Here is a 6,801-nt window from a genome sequence, read left to right on the forward strand (position 1 = left end):
GCCTCTTACCTGGGCCCAATCTGGTAGAATTAGCATATCATTTGCTCATAAGGTTCAGGTTGAACAAATGTGCCATGCTAGCCGACATCAGCAAAGCCTTCCACCGTGTCTTGTTAGATCCTTGTGATGCCAAATACACACGATTTCTGTGGCGCGAGGTAGCCGGTCGAGCGCTCACCTTCGCCTTTAGATCGGTGCCATGAGGTGGACTGGGTGTCCTCTCAGCAAATGGGAGGGGGTGAGGACCTCATCTTCGCACTTGTCGCCTCTGTACATTAGAGGCCTGGTATTTACCACCGCCTCTGCTTCCTTCACAAGGGTTAATACGTGGGTATCCGACAGGTACTTCTTCCCGAGGGCTATCTGGAGGGTACGTTTCGTCACTCCGATCAGGCGCTCGAAGAACCCACCTTTCCAAGGTGCATGGGGCGTCTGAAAGCGCCAATCTATGCCAGTTCCCTCAGGAACAGCTGGACTTCATCCTCTTCATAGAGTCCCTGAAGGAGGTTGCTGGCAGTCTTGAACGTTTGATGATTATCAGATGTGATGAACGACGGAGCACCGTGGGTAGCACAAAATCGTCTTAGGGCTAAAACGAATTCTTCCGCTTCCACGGAGGGTGTTCGGCATCATGGCGAGTCCGTTTTTGTTGCAACAAGTTTTAAATTGTCATTTCAAAAGGGAAGGTAGGCCAGATTTGGCAAAATCCTTTTATGTAGATAATTATCTTAGTACTTTCGAGGATCTAGGGAGCATGAGGCAGGAGCATGAGTCTGTCAATAAGATCTTAAAAGGGGCTGGTATGCCTTTAGAGGGGTGGGCGTCCAATCACTTAGCCTTCGATAGCAAGAAGCAGTGGAGTGAGCCGGTGAATGTGAACGTGCTTGGGCTGCGATGGGCCCGGGACGTCGACAGATTGTGTGTGAAAAAAAGTAAGAGAATCAGTGAATTGGTGGAGGAATGGGTCCCTAAGAAGCGTAGGGTACTTTCCATGTTGGTCTCTATTTACAATCCACTAGGTTTGGTAAGCCCAATATTTGTAAGAGGATAACTTTTCCTCCAACAACTATGGGAGGATAACGTGGGTTGGAATGATGTGTTAAAGAGAGAGAAAACTAGAGAAGCGAATGAGTAGTTGAGTGAATTGAAAGCGGTGAGCGACATCACATTTCCAAGAGCAGTAGGTAAGAAAGGTTTAGAGCTCCATGTATTCACCGATGCCAGCAGTAAGTCATAGGGCGCAGTAGCATATACTAGGGACAATTGCAATCAGGTAAGCCTACTCGCTAGTAAAATGAGGATCACTCCAAGGGGGATGAACAAGTTGACAATTCCCAAGCTAGAACTGTTAGCATTGTTGTTAGGCTGCAGATTAGCTAGGACACTCAAAGAGCTGATAGAGCCATGAGAGATAGTCATGTGGACCGACAGCAAAGTCACGTTGGCATGGGTAGCATCTCCCAATGCCAAGGACCACAAGAACATATTTATATCTAACCGAGTGGCGGAGATTGTTTTTCTTCATCAGGTTTGCCGATTCAGTTTAAACCATGTCCCAAGCAAACAGAATCCTGCTGATGTCCTGTCCAGAGGAGCAACAATGCAACAACTGCGGAATAACCCTCTTTGGCAGAGTGGTCCAGACTTCTTGAGGACCACGGGAGAGCCTGTTCCGTACGAGGAGGACGATCCCACCCATGAAAATACCATAGTGGCGGCGGTACAAGAAATGAGGGAAGAAATAAGACCTGTCCCACCAGGAGAGATATGGAAAATTCTACAGAGGGAAGTAGAGTTCCAATTCTTGTTGAGAGTTGCTATGGTAATTCAAAGGTTTACCAGATTAAAACGGCATCTGTTCAGTATTTTTGTCAAACTAGATCAAAAACATTATTTGCCTACAGTCTATGCTTACTTGGAGGGCGGTGTCAGACCTCCTCATGAAGTTACTAATTTTGTCAGACAATTAAATCTAGTGTTAGATGATAAATTAATTTGCACTAGGGGACGAGTGTCCCAAGTAGAGGAAATTAAACATTTAATTCTCTTGCCAGCCAAAGGGTACTTAGCTAGGGCTTATCTAAGATATTTACACTGTTTACACTTACATTGTGGTGTGAATACACTAATGGGTATCTTTCGACAGAAATGCTGGGCGGCGGGCCTACGTTCCATTGCGAAGCGTACCGTACGACAGTGTCCAGAATGCCTGCTAGCCTTCCAGCCCCTGTTGAGACAGCCATCACCATCCCCCCTACCGAAGGAAAGGATCACCCTAACGATGCCCTTTACAGCAGTCGGAGTGGACCACACAGCGGCCATACAGACTGAAACATGGTCAGGCTACATACTGATCATGACATGCATGGCCAGCAGGGCCGTGTACCTCGATTTCTGCCCCTCCGTGGAAGCGGAAGAATTCGTTTTAGCCCTAAGACGATTTTGTGCTACCCACGGTGCTCCGTCGTTCATCACATCTGATAATCATCAAACGTTCAAGACTGCCAGCAACCTCCTTCAGGGACTCTATGAAGAGGATGAAGTCCAGCTGTTCCTGAGGGAACTGGCATAGATTGGCGCTTTCAGACGCCCCATGCACCTTGGAAAGGTGGGTTCTTCGAGCGCCTGATCGGAGTGACGAAACGTACCCTCCAGATAGCCCTCGGGAAGAAGTACCTGTCGGATACCCACGTATTAACCCTTGTGAAGGAAGCAGAGGCGGTGGTAAATACCAGGCCTCTAATGTACAGAGGCGACAAGTGCGAAGATGAGGTCCTCACCCCCTCCCATTTGCTGAGAGGACACCCAGTCCACCTCATGGCACCGATCTTTGAAGGCCTTCCGAGAGAGGTTGAGGAAGGAGTTTTTGAGTGCCCTAAGAGCCCGACACGACTGTCGATCTGGGGAACCTTCCAAGCTGCACCCCGGAGACGTCGTGCTAGTCAAGCAAGAAAATCAAGAAAAAGCTACGTGGCCCCTTGGACGCTTCATGGAGACATATCCTGACGACGACGGAGTCGTGCGTTCAGCCAAGGTGTTATTCAAGGATGTCGAGTCCTTGCGAGCAGTTAGCCACCTGGTTCCCCTGGAAATTGCCCCCTCTGATGATGGTGTTGCCAGCAGGAATGCCAGGGATCACTGAGACGTCTGGGGACAACCAGGAGATGGCTCAGGCTACGGCATCTCGACAACCAGCCACAGAGACCTTGGATAATGACGCTAATAGTGATAGCAATGCGGTAAGTGAGGCAAGTGAAAGTGAAACAGGATCCGAGACGACGGACGCACAAGGACGTTCCACACGCCCATTGAGAAGGGCCGCTGCGATGCAGCGAGGACTGATAGAACGCTTAGTCGGGAGTGATGATATATAACCCATAGTTGCAAACAGTGAGTGAAAAAGGGAGTGCCCCTTCCGGTAGGTAGGGAGGGTGGAAAGAAGTGAATGTAGGTGCGAATGAATCCACAGAGGTTGGAAGTGCGTCGGGTGTGGAGAACGGGGACGGGATGGTCTCTCGTACTTACCAACCGAGCGTTGTACAGAACCAGGCCCCTCCCTCTTGTTCCCCCTAAAGTAATTGCCAAGGTGTGGCAGTGTGAGAAGAGTGATTCCATTGATATGATTAAGGGCAGATTGCCTTATGATTGGATTGTTGTATGTAATATATGTCTGGGTAATTTTTTTATTGCCATTCTTGTGTATACATACATGCTTATTGATTATTGTAGGCCCATTTCCTACTTGCCTTTCTATTTAAATAGTTCATGTATGTATTTTATGTGTGGGTACATTTTTTATTGCCATTCTTGTGCACACCTGTAAGAGTTGATTGCTCCAGGGTAATATTGATGTTGATGTACATTGTGTGTACTCTGTTAGAGTCGTTGTGGAGCGCTATGCAACGAGCCTAACAGAGTCTTGGAGTGGTTACTCCCTCCCGAGTCCAGTCTTGCCTAATTGACCGACGTTTCACCGCCTCTTTATTTCGGGTGTGGAGGATGTCGGGAGTTTCAAACTGATCATTCGAAAGTCCTGCCATTTAACTCCACACACGTTACGTTAAATTGAGCTAAGATTGGAAGATCTCGCGGGTGTTGCTGCCAATAACTAGGGTCCAATACGTGACGGTATTGGGATATAAAATTTAACCACCTGTTGAGGAAGGAGCGGGTGTCAGAGAAACTAAGTGTTTGTTATTTACGAATCACAGAATTCGTCTCATATTATTGCACCACAATAAAAATATCGATGTATATGTTTAGAGCCAAGGACTCTCTAGTTTGGTGGATTATAGCAAATTATGGCCTTCAACCGAAGCATTAAGCTCATCCTTCGATCCGAAGTAAGACTTTAACAGTTTCTCAGTCTTGTGGTCGATAAAGAAGCTTTATGAGACCACTTATAAATAAATAACGTAAGAATTCCCTCCCCTCTCCCAAGGACACTTTGGTCAGCATGGGAGACCGAAGTTTTCTTTGGAGCTGCCCAGAGCTACGGTCGTTCTCTCTGCCTATCTTTCCCGAACAAGTAAGTCCATTTTATTGTTACTCTCTCTCCCCTCCAAACCGCGTGAAACCAGGTCGGTTCCCCCTAGTCTTTTTCTGAGTGCCAAGTGTTTTTTATATCTGTCTGTAACTTTGTGATCCCAGTGATTGGGGATTAGATTTTTTACTAAGATATGTCAGAGAACCTTGGTAGGTGTTTTACCAAGGTATTATATTGAAATTGAGTGTATTTTGTTCTTTTTTTAGTCTGACATGGACTTAGTGCCCCACGGGCACATGTTACAGACCCCCAAGGGAGATAGCTTTATTTATCAATTAGTTTGAATGTTTTAGTGTGTAATTTCCTTGTTAAATAGTTATTTTTGTAATAAATTTGTAAAGTGTATTCATATTTTATTGAATCCTGGACAGTTTTAGGAGGCTAGCCTCTTCAAGGTCTTGCTATCGGCCCACACCATCAGGCCTAGAATCATAATTGTAATAAGTCGGAGAAAATTCACGACAAAGTGTTTCCAAAATTGTTGTGGTCTTGGTGATTGAACGTTTCGTTTATTTCAGCGTTAATATCCTAAGGAGATGCCGGCCTTTCCACTGAGTACTTTTTATTGGAACTGTTCGCCGTGGCTCTGGTAACCTCGGAGGTAATTTACTTCTTACCTTTGACAGGTAAATATTACGCACGCGCGAACTTGATGCCTTTTAAGCAATTACTAATTTAAGTCATTTAATTCATAAGTTTAATTTTGTTATTCATTTTACTTATCCTTGTTATTATTATCATTATTACTATCCAAGCTACAACCCCAGTTGGAAAAGCAAGATGCTACAAGCCCAGGGGCTCCAACAGGGAAAAATAGCCCAGTGAGGACAGGAAATAAGGAAATAAATAAATGAAGAGAACAAATTAACAATAAATCATTCTAAAATAATTAACAACGTCAAAACAGACATGTCATATATAAACTATTAACAATATCAAAAACAAATGTGTCATAAATAAACTATAAAAAGACTCATGTCCGCCTGGTCAACAAAAAAGCATTTGCTCCAACTTTGAACTTTTGAAGTTCTACTGATTCAACCACCCGATTAGGAAGATCATTCCATAACTTGGTAACAGCTGGAATAAAACTTCTAGAGTACTGCTAGTATTGAGCCTCGTGATGGAGAAGGCTTGGCTATTAGAATTAACTGCCTGCCTAGTATTACGAACAGGATAGAATTGTCCAGGGAGATCTGAATGTAAAGTATTGTCAGAGTTATGAAAAATCTTTTGCAACATGCATAATGAACTAATTGAACGACGGTGCCAGAGATTAATATTTAGATCAGGAATAAGAAATTTGATAGACCGTAAGTTTCTGTCCAACAAATTAAGATGAGAATCAGCAGCTGAAGACCAGACAGGAGAACAATACTCAAAACAAGGTAGAATGAAAGAATTAAAACACTTCTTCAGAATAGATTGATCACCGAAAATCTTGAAAGACTTTCTCAATAAGCCAATTTTTTGTGCAATTGAAGAAGACACAGACCTTATATGTTTCTCAAAAGTAAATTTACTGTCGAGAGTCACACCTAAAATTTTGAAAGAGTCATACATATTTAAAGAAACATTATCAATACTGAGATCCGGATGTTGAGGAGCTACCGTCCTTGACCTACTTACAATCATACTTTGAGTTTGGTTAGGATTCAACTTCATACCCCATAATTTGCACCATGCACTAATTCTAGCTAAATCTCTATTAAGGGATTCACCAACCCCAAATCTACATTCAGGGGATGGAATTGATGCAAAGAGAGTAGCATCATCTGCATATGCAACAAGCTTGTTTTCTAGGCTAAACCACATGTCATGTGTATATAGTATGAAAAGTAATGTGCCAAGAACACTACCCTGTGGAACACCGGATATCACATTCCTATAATCACTATGGTGCCCATCAACAACAACTCTTTGAGATCTATTACTTAAAAAATCAATAATAATGCTAAGAAACGACCCACCCACTCCCAACTGTTTCAGTTTGAAAACAAGGGCCTCATGATTAACACGGTTAAGGGCAGCACTAAAATCAAGGCCAATCATACGAACTTCCCGACCACAATCAAGGGATTTCTGTACAGCATTGGAGATTGTAAGAAGGGCATCACATGCTCGAAGGCCTTTACGAAAACCAAATTGCAAACTAGGGAGTAGATGATTACCTTCAGCAAACCTATTAAGACGTTTTGCCAGAAGACGTTCAAAAACTTTAGATAATATGGGAGTTATGGAAATTGGGCGGTAAT

Source organism: Palaemon carinicauda, chromosome 13 (assembly GCF_036898095.1).
Source record: "Palaemon carinicauda isolate YSFRI2023 chromosome 13, ASM3689809v2, whole genome shotgun sequence".
In the NCBI taxonomy this organism is placed as follows: Eukaryota; Metazoa; Arthropoda; class Malacostraca; order Decapoda; family Palaemonidae; genus Palaemon; species Palaemon carinicauda.